General features: G+C 34.0%; 1 protein-coding gene across 3 annotated transcripts in view; it reads left to right on the plus strand.

Moving 5' to 3' along the window:
• The first annotated feature begins 249 nt into the window (after nt 1–249).
• Nucleotides 250–18218, plus strand: part of LOC110446617 (bromodomain adjacent to zinc finger domain protein 2B-like) — an 82745-nt gene continuing 64776 nt past the window's right edge. Inside the window, exons 1-2 of one of the 3 annotated variants that reach the window (XM_021491855.1) lie at nt 250–336; nt 16481–16608. The gene's annotated coding sequence lies outside the window, so the exon portion shown is untranslated. Of the gene's footprint in view, nt 337–677; nt 866–886; nt 1086–16480; nt 16609–18218 lie in introns of those variants that run through there. The other 2 variants (XM_021491854.1, XM_021491856.1) reach the window with 2 other exon arrangements.

The raw sequence follows: 18218 nt of genomic DNA on the forward strand, positions 1-18218 counted from the left end.
TATACATGTATATATATACATCACACATATTATACACACTTGAACAGCTAGTGTTGTTGACAGTCTATAAACTCCGCTATTTCTCTTGATTGTTTGTGAAATAATGCCACACATGGTATGTACGAGATATGTACAAATGTACAAACTGACCACCCGTTTTATAAAATGTCCAAAAAAAGGTGTTTATATCCCATGTAAATATCTGTTTCCGCGTACACGCATTGTTTGCAATATCGCTGTGACGTCACGATTTCGACTCGCACCACATGCGCTCAGCCCTAAAACCGACTCTATCCTTCCATTTTCTTTGGAAAAGAAGACGCGAAGACTATTGCGGTAAATTTCTTTAATTTTTCACAATATCTTGCAGATTTTGTCCCAGTGTGTCCACCAACCCTTCACCATGTGTAAAAAAAACGGTATTATGACCAATAAGCGTGTGCTCCCGGTGTTATCCATTCAGAAAAATTCACACAACAACAATGTTGTTCATCAAATCTTTATAGATTTCCCTGTTGTCTACCGGTGTTCGTTAATTCGACTAAATGACCACGAATTGACCAGATAAGGCCCAGATATTGTCACTAGGGGTTAGGGGACAGTCAGACCTTTCTATACATATGTTATTTGATGGTGTTCATCAATGTTTACATCGAGAATTAGCGCGTGCAATCTGGAGAAATTTTTGTCGCGGCCTCTCGTTGAAGTCGGTTTATACATATTGACGATTATTTCTCTCGCTCCCACATAGCATTATCATTCCCCGACATATTTAGCCGCACATGCCTTAGATTTGTGGCGAGTTTCTTTGTCCGGGTCTCTCGACTTACACCTTGAAAACATCGACGGAATTTGGACAAATGAGGTAAATTAGTATTGTTTTACCTAAGTTGAACGATTGATAAATGTTGGAGAGAGATGCTTTACTCGGTTATCGCCTATTAATGCATACATTTCTTGTATCGGTTTGCGATACTCTCCGTTTATTACAGCACAGGCAGCAAACCCGTGGTAGCCATGTTTTTACTTTGGGAATAATAATTTTCTCAAGATTAGCCACAAATGATCAACTAGGAAACATACAGGTAACATGGGGCAGGTTTTCACAATGGGATAGTGTTTTATGTTTTTGTGTTACCAGTGTATTTAGACTATGGGGGAGGTTTTGTTTGATTTGATTTTCAGTAGAATCTATTGTTAATTACATATACTGTTAGTAATATATTTCTTTCGCCAGTAAGGTTTGTTGATCCATGGTAGTGAATACATTAGATCACTGTTTATCAACCAGCTCTGTGTCTCGTTTGTTTCATTTTATTTGGAGTTCACTATTCAGCATTTTGTTCTTGTATTTTTCATGACCAGTCATATTTTCATTTCTGGATTGTCTAAATTCTGTTTATGTGTGAAGACCTATAGATTTCAGTTCTCATTCTTGTGTTTATTGCTTTTAATTGATCCGAGATTTTGAATCTTAAAAAAAATATTGATGTATTTGTCTTTTGAACTTATTTGCACATAAACATTTTTGCTTTGTTTATAAAAGTGTATCATGGAGTATTTTCACCATTACATGTCGGTATCAGTATGGTTCTGTGTTTTTTATTTTGCTTTTAAACTCAATTGCTAATAATTAATTAACGACAAACAATTGCTACGTAATTTGTATTTATTTAGCTACATGAAAATATATCGTACTGGTATAGATATATGCCTGTTTCTGTCTTCTGGAATAGATTGTCGAAAACATATTTGAGACTTACTTACTACTGTGAGCAATTTTGTTCTAGGCAAATTATTATTTTAATATTTGTTATTGTTTGTGCATGTTATATATAATTCTATTTCTCAAGATATTTTGATTGTATAACATTTTGATAACAAATCAGCAAGTTGCACAGTGCCCAATATATCATACCAATATGTGCATGTATGTTTCCCGTGCTTATATGTTAAGAAATCTGTTAACATTGAAGGGCTGTGCACTTATTTTCCTTGTAATATTATTTCTTTTAGTTTAAAATGTCTAAAAACTTTCATAATATTATTAATTAATTTCAAATTTATACATTTTCGTGTCTTTCATTACTCCTGTAGTAATTTCAAGCATTCATCATCTATATATAAAACCCACTGGCACACCACATATCCACATATCATATTCTTATGTAGTGTTATGTCAATCTGTGAAATTTGTTTTGGACCAAATACGGTGTCGCCATCAGTATAAATAGATAATATGATTGTTTATAAAATATACTTACACATTGAAGATATACATGTATACCATTATTATGAACATTCGACTCATGTCTTACAGTATATATAACTGTTATGTGAAATGCTGTATGTATTTCCCCATCTTGGTGTATTGAGTGCAAGGTCAGTACAAGTGTACTTGATGACCCCAATGTGGAGGCTGTACCGTAGCTACCCTATTGACACAATTGTGAAATTTTCCAAACTCCTGCCATCTTCTGGCTCGCTCCTCTATCCAGTTTCTTTATACTTGTCAACAGATGTCCGGTGCAGTTTTCAGTCATTTTCGGTGAATTTGATTTATATTTGATTTATATTAAATAATATGTAGAACATTAATTTTAAAATTTTAAAATTTGAGATGGATATTGTTATGCATAATTGATGTACATATATTCTAATTGAGTCCCAGTTACCTTCTTTCCCAACCCCGTCTCTCCCCAGTCCTCCCCCGAATTTATTTTAAGATCGGCCATTATGTTGGTAACATCCTGAACTAAAACCACTATAACTTATGTCATGGACCTGGTGAGATGCATGAATACTGTGTTTTAAGTCACCTCTATTTTTCCTTTGTCCTGGTTATACAAGCAGTCATTTTCATGACGGCTATAGTTTAGAGTGCTACCGTAAATTTCATCTCATTTATAGATAAAAATGATCAAACTAGGCTGTTTTATAAAAAAAGATGTCTCTATCAATACCTGAAATTTCATATTGCATTCAAATTACGTTATTGATGGTTTAATTAACACCATCATAACTAAAAAAATAAAATTGATTGCTTCAAGAAATTGCATAGAATTTTATTCATGTAGCTCTCAAACTGTTGCTAAATCTCACTAATCGAGCATGGTAATGCTAATTAAAGGACGAGTACAACAAAATGTTGCTAATTGATATTGTGCCCCTTGAGTATTATATGAGGAAGTGCTCAAACTGACGGGAATGGTTCTTACCGGCTACGTGCATCATTGCAAGCAATCCGGCCCTATTGCACTGACATAGATCACATGTGATCGTAAGTGCTATGTCAGATTATATCGAATGCACATACACACATGTACATTATGTATATACCGGTATTATATATAAAAATTCAAAGGTCAATTTGATTTAAAACTCCATGATGTATGTATTAACATGTACTGACAATGCTGGTACGTTCCTTTCACACTGGTTTGTAAGATAAAGGGGTTTTGTCTGTTTTGCTAAAAATTCTACTTTTTTGTTTCACTTAAAATTCCTGCTGTGGCAATGAAGTATTATGTGGATAAGATCAGTATTATGTAGGATGTAAACGAAGAATCAGTTTTATTTAGGACACGGACGAAGAATCAGTATCATCTATAGGACACGGACGAAGAATTAGTGTTATATAGGACACGAACGAAGAATAAGTGTTATATAGGACACGGACGAAGAATAAGTGTTATATAGGACACGGACGAAGAATTAGTGTTATATAGGACACAGACGAAGAATTAGTGTCATATAGGGCACAGACGAAGAATTAGGTGTTATATAGGACACGGCCGAAGAATTAGTCTTATATATGACACGAACGAAGAATCAGCGTTATTTAGGACACGGACGAAGAATAAGTGTTATATAGGACACGAATGAAGAATAAGTGTTATATAGGACACAGACGAAGAATTAGTGTTATATAGGACACGAACGAAGAATCAGCGTTATATAGGACACAGACGAAGAATTAGTGTTATATAGGACACAGACGAAGAATTAGTGTTATATAGGGCACGGACGAAGAATTAGTGTTATATAGGGCATGGACGAAGAATAAGTGTTATATAGGACACAGACGAAGAATTAGTGTTATATAGGGCACGGACGAAGAATTAGTGTTATAGGACATGGACGAAGAATTAGTGTTATATAGGACATGGACGAAGAATTAGTGTTATATAGGACACGAATGAAGAATTAGTGTTATATAGGACACGAATGAAGAATTAGTGTTATATAGGACACGAATGAAGAATTAGTGTCATATAGGGCACGGACGAAGAATTAGTGTTATAGGACATGGATGAAGAATTAGTGTTATATAGGACATGGACGAAGAATTAGTGTTATATAGGACAGGAATGAAGAATTAGTGTCATATAGGACACGAATGAAGAATAAGTGTTATATAGGACAAGGACGAAGAATTAGTGTTATATAGGACACGAATGAAGAATTAGTGTTATATAGGGCACGAATGGAGAATTAGTGTTATATAGGACACAGACGAAGAATCAGCGTTATTTAGGACAAGGACGAAGAATTAGTGTTATATAGGACACGAATGAAGAATTAGTGTTATATAGGACACGGACGAAGAATTAGTGTTATATAGGACACAGACGAAGAATCAGCGTTATTTAGGACACGAATGAAGAATTAGTGTTATATAGGACATGGACGAAGAATTAGTGTTATATAGGACACGAATGAAGAATTAGTGTTATATAGGGCACGAATGAAGAATTAGTGTCATATAGGACACGAATGAAGAATTAGTGTTATATAGGACAAGGACGAAGAATTAGTGTTATATAGGACACGAATGAAGAATTAGTGTTATATAGGACACGGACGAAGAATAAGTGTTATTTAGGACACAGACGAAGAATCAGTGTTATGAACAAAATAAACAAAAGATTGGCAGGAATAAAGAATCAGTGTTATATAGGACACAGACGAAGAATCAGTGTTATGAACGAAATAAACAAAAGATTGACAGGAATAAAGAATCAGTGTTATATAGGACACAGATGAAGAATCGGTTACGAACGAAATAATCAGTGCTAAGACATGAACAAAGTATTGTGATGTTTTTCAGATTGCTGTAGACATTCGCTCCCTCATTTTCCATTGGATGTCTCTAGGGTTCGATTGGTTGTTCAGGTCTAGTGATGTCTAGGTATGACACAAGCTGTCCGTATTATATAACAGCTTCAGTTATATGACGATGTTGACCACAGAGTCTGATGAATGGGTTATTTTTCAAATGCAGTCGCACTGAAATGTCATGATATGGATATGATAGCATGACATCCCACCCGGTCACATGACAACAGGCCTCTCCCCAGGTTTTGTAACACTTTCCGTCTGTGATATACACTTCCACACAGCAGCTCCAGGTGTGACTCCAGGTGTACTCTTAGGTGTCATTCTAGTGCTTACTGTGTACATCACCACCATCGATAAATTTTACCTACTTTAATCTTCGGGCAAAAATTTCTGCTTCAAATACATGTACTATTTTTAGTTTTAAGAAGTTCATTTCTATTCTATCTTCATCAACTACGTATTATTAGGAATCCTTCAATGTCTACTATTGGGCCCTATCTGCTGGTTGAATTCTCTAGGCCCTGTGTTGACCAGCGAGGGAGGATTAAAAGCGTGGAGGTTTATTTCCAGACGTATTGTTACCAGCTAATTCCCTCATCTTGTCTCTGTGTTTGTGATGTGTTTATTGATTTATTGAGAGGAACTCAGTGCACTTTGATATGATACATGTTGGAAACACACAATTACAGCTCTGTTCACATTACTGCACCTGTGGTTTCATTAGCAGATTATTGGCACACAACATCTGATTCTGTACATTATCAATCACCTTGGCTGTCAGAGATCATTCCTATTTCTTTAGAGGTCATCAAAGATCATTCCTATATCTTAAAAGATCATGAAAGATCATTCCTATATCTTAAAAGATCATGAAAGATCATTCCTATATCTTAAAAGATCATGAAAGATCATTCCTATATCTTAATTATATATAAAAGATCATGCAAGATCCTTCCTATATCTTGAAGGTCTTCAAAAATCGCTCTATATCTTGAAATATCATCAAAGATCATTCCTACATTTTCATAGGTCATCAAAAATCACTCCTTTATCTTAAAAGAGCATCAAAGATCATTCCTATATCTTCATAGGTCATCAAAAATTACTCCTATATCTTGATGGTCATCAGACATCACTCTTATATCTGAAAAGATCATCAAAAATAATTTCTATATCTTCATAGGTCATCAAAAATCACTCCTATATCTTGATGGTCATCAGACATCACTCTTATATCTGAAAAGATCATCAAAGATAATTTCTATATCTTCATATGTCATCAAAAATCACTCCTATATCTTAAAAGATCATCAAAGATCATTCCTATATCTTACAGGGCATCAGTTATTCTACTTTCTTTTATATCATTCTTATTTCTCAGAGATCTTAAAAGATCATTCCTAACTCTAATGGGTCATCAAAATGATCAATGCATCTCCTAAGTCATAAAAGATATCATTCTTGTTTCTAATAGATCATACACATTCTTATTTCTCATGAACAGAGACTATTGAAATTAAAACTGTTTATTCAGACAACCTGTCTATATCATAGAAATATGTTGGCCCCGTGGTGTTTTAGTTAGACAGGTTACAGTCTAGGTATATTTGTATGTTGAGTATATTTGTATGAGTGTTTTGAGTATATTTGTATGAGTGTATTGAGTATATTTGTATGAGTGTATTGAGTATATTTGTTGGAGTGTATTGAGTATTCGTACAGGTGTATTGAGTATATTTGTATGAGTGTATTGAGTATTCGTACAGGTGTATTGAGTGTATTTGTATGAGTGTATTGAGTATATTTGTATGAGTTTATTGAGTATTCGTACAGGTGTATTGAGTATATTTGTATGAGTGTATTGAGTATATTTGTATGAGTGTATTGAGTATATTTGTATGAGTGTATTGAGTATATTTGTATGAGTGTATTGAGTATATTTGTATGAGTGTATTGAGTATATTTGTATGAGTGTATTGAGTATATTTGTATGAGTGTATTGAGTATATTTGTAGGAGTGTATTGAGTATATTTGTATGAGTGTATTGAGTATATTTGTATGAGTGTATTGAGTATTTGTTCAGGTGTATTGAGTATATTTGTATGAGTATATTTGAGTATATTCTGTGTGAGTATATTTTGTATGAGTATATTTTGTATATTTGTATGAGTGTATTGAGTATATTTGTATGAGTGTATTGCGTATTCGTACAGGTGTATTGAGTGTATTTGTGTGAGTGTATTGAGAATATTTGTATGAGTGTATTGAGGATATTTGTTTGAATATATTTGAGTATATTCAGTGTGAGTATATTTTGTATGAGTTTATTTGAGTATATTCTGTGTGAGTAGATTTTGTATGAGTATATTTGAGTATATTCTGTGTGAGTATATTTTGTATGAGTATATTTTGTATATTTGTATGAGTGGATTGAGTATTCGTACAGGGGTATTGAGTATATTTGTCTGAGTGTATTGAGTATATTTGTAGGAGTGGATTGAGTATATTTGTATGAGAGTATTGAGTATTCGTATAGGTGTATTGTGTATATTTGTAGGAGTGTATTGAGTATTCGTACAGGTGTATTGAGTATATTTGTTTGAATATATTTGAGTATATTCTGTGTGAGTATATTTTGTATGAGTATATTTTGTATACTTGTATGAGTTTATTTTGTATACTTGTATGAATATATTTTGTATACTTGTATGGGTATATTTGTATGAAATTATAACATTGTAAGTGAAGGCACTAACTGTGCCCTGTTGTCTGCTATGTTCCACTTGATCGTCTCCGTCAGATCAAGGTAACCCGGGGTAACAGGGTAGGTCGGTTAACGGCTTTATAGAGGATTTATTCATCTCTGTAATTTTACTGTAGGAACAGCAGATTGATTATCTTAAATGAATGTTGTGACATCTGTTTTTATGTGTGTCAGTCAGTGTGTTGTCTGATTAAAGCTACCAGAGAGCTTCACTCCTTACCTGGCAGTAGTACAACAGACACAGAGATAGTACTAGTGTCTTCATTAGAGTCATCCAAATTGTGAATTTGGATACAGTATCGTAATCAATGTTCACAGAATAACATTTACATAGACAGGTGAGGATCCCATTTCTATGTACTGACACAGGGCACGTTTTTGTAGGATTTTGACAAAACAGATGGCCTTTTTTTTACTCCTAAACAATCGCCAAAACTATTGTTTTATCGCCGTTTTTTTCTTTTTTCGCTCTCTTTTTGCGCCATTGGTGTCCGCTGGTGTGAACTCTGCACGTATTGCCCTCTTATCTTGTGGGACTTTTAATTGCCCGTATTGCCCTCTTATCTTGTGGGACTTTTAATAATAATTATATATAAACAAATTTGATTCTTGAACTGTCCATTCGTTGTTATAACATATTAGAACACTTGAATAGGGGATGGATGACTAGGTATTTGAAATAATTTTAAGCCAGAAACACACATTTTATAAAATGCCTGGTGCCTTGAATTAAATAATTAAAAAGTTATTGCTATAGAAATGAGATGCTGACAAAAAATCCTGGCCCTCCATGTTGGGTTTGGGCATCAGGACAGATATTTTGACCTTTAAGGAACCCTGTACCACTGCCAAAACTTGTAGCTATGAATGTGTTAGAAACTTCTTTTTCTGGCATCATTGTAGCTTCGATAAATCATTTCTTTTAAGAAAACCATACTTTATGGCACTTTTGAGAAAAGTTATGAAGATGTGTATGAAACGTAGTGGGGCCAGACGCGGATTCGAACCCAGGATCCTCTGATCATTAAACTGTCTCTCTAACCATATGAGCTTCTTGGTCAAACGTCTTACCCTGGCCCATCTGTGCCACAATTACGTCTAAAATGAAATTAAAAGGAAGGTTACTGTGTGCACGAAAAACTAGAGTAGAATTCTCTACTGTTTCGTCTACAAGGGGGATAAGAATCCTTAATGCAACATTGTTTTGGTTTGATTGAATGTATTGGTAAAGGAATGAAAACACACAGAAATTCACATATGAGGAATAATTTGAAAAGCTTTTCTGACATCTTGTAAATTAACAAATATAGTTTTCAAAACCTGGGTCCGACATAGAATGTCTGTCCAATCTGTAATGTGTAATTGCTTCAGCTAATTGGTGCAGAAATCTGCTAACTTGGAGCTTAGTCTGAATGTCCAGCTGCCGAAGCTGCCCTAGGATAGTACCTCTAGGACATCCCCTGGAGACCAATTAAATTAAATTGTAAAGGTTAGTGGGAAGATTATGGTTCACGACCAGAGCAGTGGGTCCCTGTAGAACATCCATCGTCATGTGTCTACTTTCTGGATTGGATCATAGGGGACGGTAGGATGTATATATATTTGCACAATCATGAAAAATGGAATGTCGTAGAATTCATTAAGACGAAATTAAACCTATAAAAATCTACAAATGTCTTTGATATATTTCTAGCAAATTGACTATATTCCTCTTCCCATTACTTTTTGTTGTTGCTTAGGTAAACCAAATGCAGGATACCTATACGGACGTTGGTACTGTTGATATGTTATGTTAAGACATATTACTTTTAATTTTTAGTTTCAATTTGTATATCAATTTAATAGATGCCTAGTTGGTTCTGATAATTTTTACCATAAACTGCGTTAAAGTACCCGGTAGTATTTCTACATAAAGCCCTTTCCCTATATCTTTCCCTTTCAGTTTCATGATTGACCATTTGCGAAATGGTGCGGTGATTGAAATGGTTCTCAGCAATAGATAATTTAGAATGATAAAAGGCTTACAGCAAGCCTTAAAGTTAGTTTTTGTCAATAAATCAAGGTTCTAATACAGTATATGTTTTAAAAGGTTACAGATCTAGAAATCTTCTATAGAAAACCACCCACAGGGACCGTCTGCTCTGGTCAGGAATCTTCATCTTCCCTGTAACCCTTACAGTTGTGTGCATTGAAATTCTTTTAACTTGTAATCAACTTTGAAATCGAAGATGTTCTATATCACGGATAAAGATGGGCGAGTGAGTGGAGATTGACTTGGACAGGAGAACTAGCCATTAGGCCAGGTCCAGGGGTGGTTAAGTACCATTACCATGTCTGTATACAGATCTGGGAGCTTGAGACCGGGGGTACAGCGAGTGCTTACAAAATCTGTTACATCAATGATTCATGGGAACTTCCTTGAAGACACTCTGGTCAACATTTAGATTAACAAGTCCTTGTCTGATGAGGATGTTACTTTGATACAGCCGTCTCATTCTGTTTGTGGTACAACTACTGAAAGAAAAGCAAAGTACATTGATAGTGATAGTTCAAACTTACTATATTAAACTTAGTCGAAGGAATTGAAGGTATCTTTATAGATACTGAATTGAAGCTGGCTGGGGACAGATTGAATTGAAAGTTGTCTTCAGATATTGTCTGGTAGCTTTAAGCTGAGAGAATTGAAGGTGGCTTTAAGCTGAAAGAATTGAAGGTGAATTGAGAAGGAAATAATTGAAGGTGAATTAAGACAGAAAGAATTGAAGGTGTTTTTAGATATTGAATTGAAGTTCGCTTAGCTAGGCTGATAGCATTAAAGGTAAATTTAGACATGGAATTGGGGCAAGTTTTAGACATTAAATTGAAGATGGCTTTAGACCTGATAGAAATGAAGGTGGTTTTGGACATATTGAATATTGAATAGAAAGTTGCTTTTAGACAGATCAAATTGAAGGTGGCTTGAGATTGATTGAATTGAAGGTGGTTTGAAAATGATTGAATCAAAAATGGGTGTAGACAGATGTCAGAAAGAAAGAATCGAGGTTGGCTTCAGACAGACAGAAGAACTGAAGGTGATTTAGAAAGGAAAGATTGAATTGTAGGTGGTTTTATGCAGATAGACCTGAAAGTAGATTTATTCAGAAGGATTCAATTAAAGGTTGTCTAAGTCTTGTAGGGAAAATGTTTAAGTGTTAATATAGGTTGGAGTGATGATACTTAGGCATTGTCGTGATATTCCCAATGGACAGGTTTACGTCCTGATGAATGTATAGACAAATAAAACATCATATCTCTGTGGTCAGTGACTGACCTCTGTGGTCAGTTATTCTGTAGGAAGTGTCAAAGTTTGCTGTGAACATCAATAGAATCTATTTCTGATGATTGTGTTTAATTTTAATTCATACTTAAAACTTCAATCATAATATTTAGAATCAATTATATATATAATTATATAATGAAAATATTTTCATGTATTGATTTCTGAATGACTTTGATGTCTACTGTTAAGACAGAAAATCTTGTACTAAAATACTAAGTATGTACATATATACATTCTTAACTTGGTGACAGCTTATTATTGACTTGCGATAAAAAGAGTAGAATTTATCACTTTGCAAAATTCCCAATTGATGGTTAGATCTAAGACAGAACAGAACATGTATGTTGTAAGCGTGCATGAGGCGGAACACAAAACCTACCACTAAACAATACAACCACTCCCGCTGTTTAAACCAGATCCAGAAATTATTTGTTGAAATAATCGTGGCGTCATATTTAATAGACAAACGTTTCCTTATTTGGTGGGGACATTTAATCTCGTTACAGTAACAGATCCGTAGGAGGGATCAATGTGTGGCGACGCTGGACCATTGTTAAATAAAGAAAGAGATGATGTTAGCTAAGATAACACTTTCGCCGACGGCAACAAACATTTTATTATTGCCGTATCACGACTATGGATTATTTTACAATGTCGAAAACGAAATAAATATTTTATGAAATTCCGCGCTTCTTGCGAAAACACGATTTTGTGGATTGTAAGGGATATTATTTATAAATTTATAAAGTAAAGTATCATTTGAAGAGGCGCAGGGGAAAAATCATTGATAGTTGCATAAAAACCATCGTTATTATAAAGTACCGTTTGGTCGATACTGTTGGCCACCATCTTGTGTGTAACCCCGCATGGTTAAATATATTGACAGAAACAGCGACATGGCCTGTCTGGGTATAATTTTTCCTCAATAAAATGTTTTCTTTGTCCTCGTTAGAACCAGGTAGGCTCACCTGTAACTCGATCTGGTCTCTGTTTACCTGCGGGATAGGTACAGATCTGTTGTAAGGTGTTTCACCTGTGTAGCTGTTGTCCTATACTGTTCATTCATTGTCACAACTTATAAAAATCTCGTTCCATTCAAACTGGGTGTGCAGTTTCTACAATTGTTTTTATTGAATTTTAAGAATTGTGAGCAGAATCTCTTCAAAAGTTTTCCAAGTTTTGTGATACAGAAAATTTGTGAATTCAAAATCTCGTTCTTTGGATACCATGTGTTCAGTTTCAATATTGTTGTTTTTAATTTTGATAATCGTGATCAAAATCACTCCAGGTAGCCTCTTAAGATTCAAAAAGTTTAAAAAAAAAATCTATTTTGATACAAATTTCTATTTTGAAATAAAATTCAACAGATATTGAATAAAAAGTCTTAGGTTTTATCTTGGCTGTGTATCCTGCAGTTTTTAAGGAAACAAGGAGATTGGAATCTGTTTTAACTGTGTCTTGTTTCATCTGACGAATCAGTTTATCAACTCGATCTGTTCAGGTAAAAATTTACCTTACTGTGTTTAAGTTACATAATAAACAGGATTGATTGAATGAAAGAGAAACTGAGAAAAATTTGGAGTTACGTAAACACAACATCGGAAATGTATGGTGTTAAAAGTTTCAATACAACACAGCTGTTCCTTGCTAGGAAATCTGGTTGGCTATATTATTCAACCACAGAAATAACGTCAATTTACTCTTAAAAGTTTTGTTGAAACCCAGTCGTGAAATTTTGCCTTATAATAGTCTCAGTGTCCATCCGAACTGACCATTCAGATATTACTCATGGTGTTTTAGAGTCTTAACGTAGTCTAGATTGTTGAATGGAGAAGTTTTTGTCCTTTGTACTACAGCCATCCAGGGTTTAAAAACGACCTCGATCAGATCACATGATAATTTTATCTCCTAAGTGTAGAAGGCCTCAAGGGGGAGTGACATCATTATTCAGTGGTGTTTTTATTTCAGTGTTATCATGAGATGTGTCTCTCCTGCGGTGATGTCATAGATGTGTAATACTCGATGGCTATTGAAGATCATAGCTAGCTTATTATCATTAGCTTAATAACACTGTTTCCGGTCAAATTATAATCTTTGTAAAATTTTGCAATATACTGAAAACTAAATATCCTGTTGTCGGGTTCAAAATGTTCACATTCAGAAATAAATGTACATAAAAATACTCACACTTCTACACATCTTAAAAAAAAGATACAAGTAATTGAAAAACTGACAGATTTTTTTCATTTTTTTTTAACTTGCTACATACATATTTAAATTTATGTTTCTGAAACAAATCCTCTTCAGCATGTACACCTATTACTTTGTAAAGTTATATTCTAGAAAGAGTTACACAGACTTAGACATTGATTTGTGACAATTTTAGTTTGATACAAGTAAGTTGTGTCATTTCAATGTTTCAGGTACAGTGTTGTGCTAAATAAAATATCCAGATTTTATCTTTAACCTGGATATGTCGGATCACAATATATATATAAACTAATAATAATACACAGCAGCATACCGAATTAAACAATATCGGAGTTAAAAGTGAAAAAGTCTTACGTGATAAATACATTACAGTAAAAAATTGTGTATCACTTTTCAATTAGTTTTGAAAATAATCTTTTACCAGCAGAGCCTTCGGCTCACTCTTGGCATTTAGCAATTTCAGAAGTCGGAAAACTGTTCACCTTACATTTGGAGCCAAAACACTGTCGAATAGACATGTCCTTTCAAATCTAAAAGTCAAAGCTATTCCCCCCTTTTAACCAGTAATTAGTGAAAGAAAGAAAATAGTACAGAGGAAAGGCGTTCCGTTTCTTCACACAAGGATGTGTCTGATAATAGTTTGGAATATGTAAATGCCCAAAGAGAAACTGATTTGTGAATTATGTATTTCCATAAAGATAATCATAATACGTGATTGTGTGATGGAGCAATTTACGTGATCAGGAAGTTATTCAAGTTACATTGAATTAAGAAACAAAACAAAATATTTGTTTAAAGTTTTTGACTTTTACATGATTTCAGAATGAGATATTTTGCCTTATAATCATACTGTTTTAATCGGATAGGGAAGAGTTAAGAAAAATTAAGTTCAGGTTAGTAAGAAAATGACTTGGACGTTTTGAAGTGCTAATTCATAATGAGATAGGCTTAATCTTCTGATGTACAATCAATGTTAGATTTTCTGCAGTAATAGATTTTATTTGACTGTAGTTTCAGGGTATCTAACGGGGGAAGATATCGTGAGCCAGAGAGACAACATTTTATATAAACGAGCGAGTTGTTTGTGTGGATTTTATATTGACAGAGGTTGTTCATTGTCGAGTCTAACCTGTGTTGCCTGTATGTATGTATACCTAATGACCTGCGACAAAGTTTAACATTTCTCAAATTTACCTGTGTAATTCTTCTAGCTCAATCTACAGCTCCACAACAATTTAAAGATATGAAAATAAAAGATTATATGAGTCATTCATGTAGCGTGTGTACATGTGTAAGTATAAACTTCTCTCCGTCGGAGGCTACGTACAGATATGTGAAAGAAATGAAGTATTTTAAACATTTGCATACAATAGTCCAAACCGTTCTCCAGTTTGTTAAAAATAAGCCAGTCGTCCTCCTCGTTTGTCCTGGATACGATGTAAGAGAAACCTTTCAAATCATTCGCTGTATTAAGTCTTTACTGAACATGATATCATGATATATTATGGAAATTTATGGATGTTTCAAACTGCATTGTGTACAATTATGAATCATATTGTTAAAAATGTATATATATATTATACAAATTACGCAGTATCAGACATATATATATATATATATATTATATTCATTTTTCTGTATATTATTGTTAAACTGTTTTTTAATAATAAGTTTTCAGAAAAGGTTCTTTATAAATCTACCGGTACATTCTTTTCTATCAAAAGGACACTTCCTGAGAAAATTCAGGAAAGAAAATAAATGGGACTTGAAAGATTATGACCACCATGAGAATATTTCCCGAAACACTTTGTCTGGCTAGTGTGGGCATGATCAAGCAATGAGAATGTCCAATTTCGTTATCTCTGTATTTTTATATGGAGCAGACTAGCTATGGTGGGTCCTCATTGTTCGTTTGAAATCGGATACAGGGGTGTTTTGAGATATTTCATAGAGCAAACACTAGACAACACAGAGCAGAGTGTGTAAGTCAGCAGATATGTTATAAAATGGCAAATCTGGTGATGTTACTCTTCCCTCTATAGAGACTTACACATGCACAACTGTAATTTTCTGATCTGCAGTTACCATAGAAACGGACTGCTCAAGTTCAAAAGTGTAATTTGTATAAGAGTTGTCTACTGAAGTGTGCTGGCTTCTGGTTGATTGCTCGACTATATTCAAAGCTCAAAAGCCCAGTTATTTATACTTTTTGAAAGAAAAATGATTAAGTCGGAAACTTTTTTTTTTAGATTGTACAATACAAGACTAGAGTAATTAGATGCTGATGAAAGGCGGCTACAGTATACGAGGGCCGTGCTAGCCGCAGCTGAATCATTGTTGCGATCGCAATCTTATGATTGATTGTTTAATTAATCAAATTGACTTTTTAAAAATAATATTGTTTAATTAAACAAATTATTCACATTTAAGTTGACATTGCTGGCGCAGTCTCTTTGGAAACGGAAACAACAGATAACGATAGCTGCTTTCATCTAGAAAATGGATTATTTGATCTGCAACTTCATAGATTTGAAATTATCACATAGATAGTATGTACAGTATATATATATGTGGTTGGTTTTTTTATTCACTTTTGACAAAAAAAAAATCTCTTGTTTTTAAAATTTTATTTTAACATACTGAAGTGATTAACAAAGCATGGTAGTTAATGCTTTACCAATTAGTTATATATGAATGATTTTGTGAAATTAAGTTAGCGTAAACTTTGTTAAAGTCGTGTGGCATTGTTGGATTTCCAGTGCTGTCTTTATTTATTTTTGATGGGAAGAATTTTTTATTTTGTGTTTTAAATATACATGTATCTTTTTGTGTATCTCTCACTTCAGATACATTTTGACATGATGACTTAAGATTTTATTTCAGTATTACGTATATGTGAAGGACATGTGGATGTATTTTTTGTTTATGGAGCATTGAAATGCAAAGAAAGGTCAGTCATCTCATGGAAAAAACCCACTGATAGTTAAAGAAAACATGTTAATTTGATGGCCCGTTTTTGACCTCAGCAGTGTTTTAATATGTCTGATATCCTTTTATATTACAGATTTCATGACACATCTTAACACATGACGAATGACCAGCCAAATTTCACAATGTGACCCTTGACCTTTGACCCGTATTCCAGATGTGAACTGCAAAAGTTCAACCGTTGTCATTCCATTTAACTGTCAGGTAAGTGCAATCGATTTCTAGGTAAAAAGTGCGATTTCACCTATCATTAATGTGGAGGCAGGTCGTTTTTTCCTTCCGACAATAGGATCAGCGTGCCAATCACTGGCACCTAAATTACCATATATTATTAGCCGAGGGCTACTTTACTCTAGAAATGACAACCACATGTACTGGCCCAATTATATTTCATTTTTCAGTGTGGAGAAAAGTAAAACTGCACTCTATCAGAATTCCCTGTAGCTTATAAATATGTGCCATTATGGCTACACTAGGTAATAACGGTACTTGCAATTTTTGTTTCTTTTTCAAGAAAGAAAAAGCAAAGAGGCCTATCTCAAATTTTGAAGATTTTCACAAAATGTAAAAGGCTGACTTTCAGTTGGTTTAGTTTCTCTGAAGCAATGGAGTAAAATGTTCTTCCTGTTTAAATGTCCTTTCAACCTAAGCTAGGTCATATGAAGATAGATGTTTAGGGGAGCACCGACGAAATGAAAGAGTTTGGAAGTGTAAAAGAAAAAGATGCAAAGTGTTGCACAATGAGGGGAGCAGATCAATAATGGTATCTTCAATGTCCTCTTAGCACAGAAGACACAGAAAAAATCCCAATTCTACAAAGAGTGGGATCCACAGGGTTTTTATGTATCTTTTGTAGATACTAAATAATTTTCACAAAATCAGCTTGTCTAAGAGTGTAGTACATGATGTAAAAGCATTTGATTTTAAATTTAAATTTTATTTGTAAATCGTGATCTCGGTTCATGTAAAATACTGCAAGATAACATCACTATGAAATTGCATGGGTTTGCGTGAAGTTTTGAAAAAACATGGAAGATTTTGAAAACTGTCCATTTCTTTGAATGTGGCATGGTCAGTGGCAGGATGCGGTGCACTTACAGTCGACAAATCACAGGATCCTGAATAGATTACAGTACATTTCACCTAATATCACGTCTGTTAATGTCACTTTTCGGTTATTATCATGTTTTTTTGATGCACCGTTTTTCCTGCTATATAATCTATGCAATTCAATTCTTTTATTATCACCTGATTTTATGTCGATTTCTCTTAATATCACTTTATTTTGGCCACTGTCATCAAAAAAATACAGGTAACTGGTGGTAATGATTCATGATAAATGCCCCGGGGACCTTCTGTCACACCCTGGACGCATTATGTAAACAATGCCTCGGCCTAACAGGGTATTTTTTACACCTGGCTGACTGTCAAACAATAGGTTGACTTACATGCTTGTTAACATGATATTCACCTGTGGTAGGGGGAGCTAGGACAGTCTAACATCTGTAAACTTTTCTAATGCCAAGTGTGATGTATTCTTTCAACTAATTATAACATGTGTACTATCTTCGATTACACACTTGCAGCAAATATCTAAGGAAATTAACCTATAAAAAGATGTTATTAGCAAAAGAACAGTATATATATATCAAGATATAGGTAAATATTTACCAAGACTCATGTTTATAATTGAATTTGATGCAGAATACCAGCCAAACACTTGTATGCCTACATCACTACTGCAGTAAACAATCGTCATTTTGCTACTAACTATATGAAATGTAACTGCATACTGAAATGAAATACAAATAATA

The sequence above is a fragment of the Mizuhopecten yessoensis genome, unplaced genomic scaffold (assembly GCF_002113885.1).
Source record: "Mizuhopecten yessoensis strain PY_sf001 unplaced genomic scaffold, ASM211388v2 scaffold2891, whole genome shotgun sequence".
NCBI classification, from domain to species: domain Eukaryota; kingdom Metazoa; phylum Mollusca; class Bivalvia; order Pectinida; family Pectinidae; genus Mizuhopecten; species Mizuhopecten yessoensis.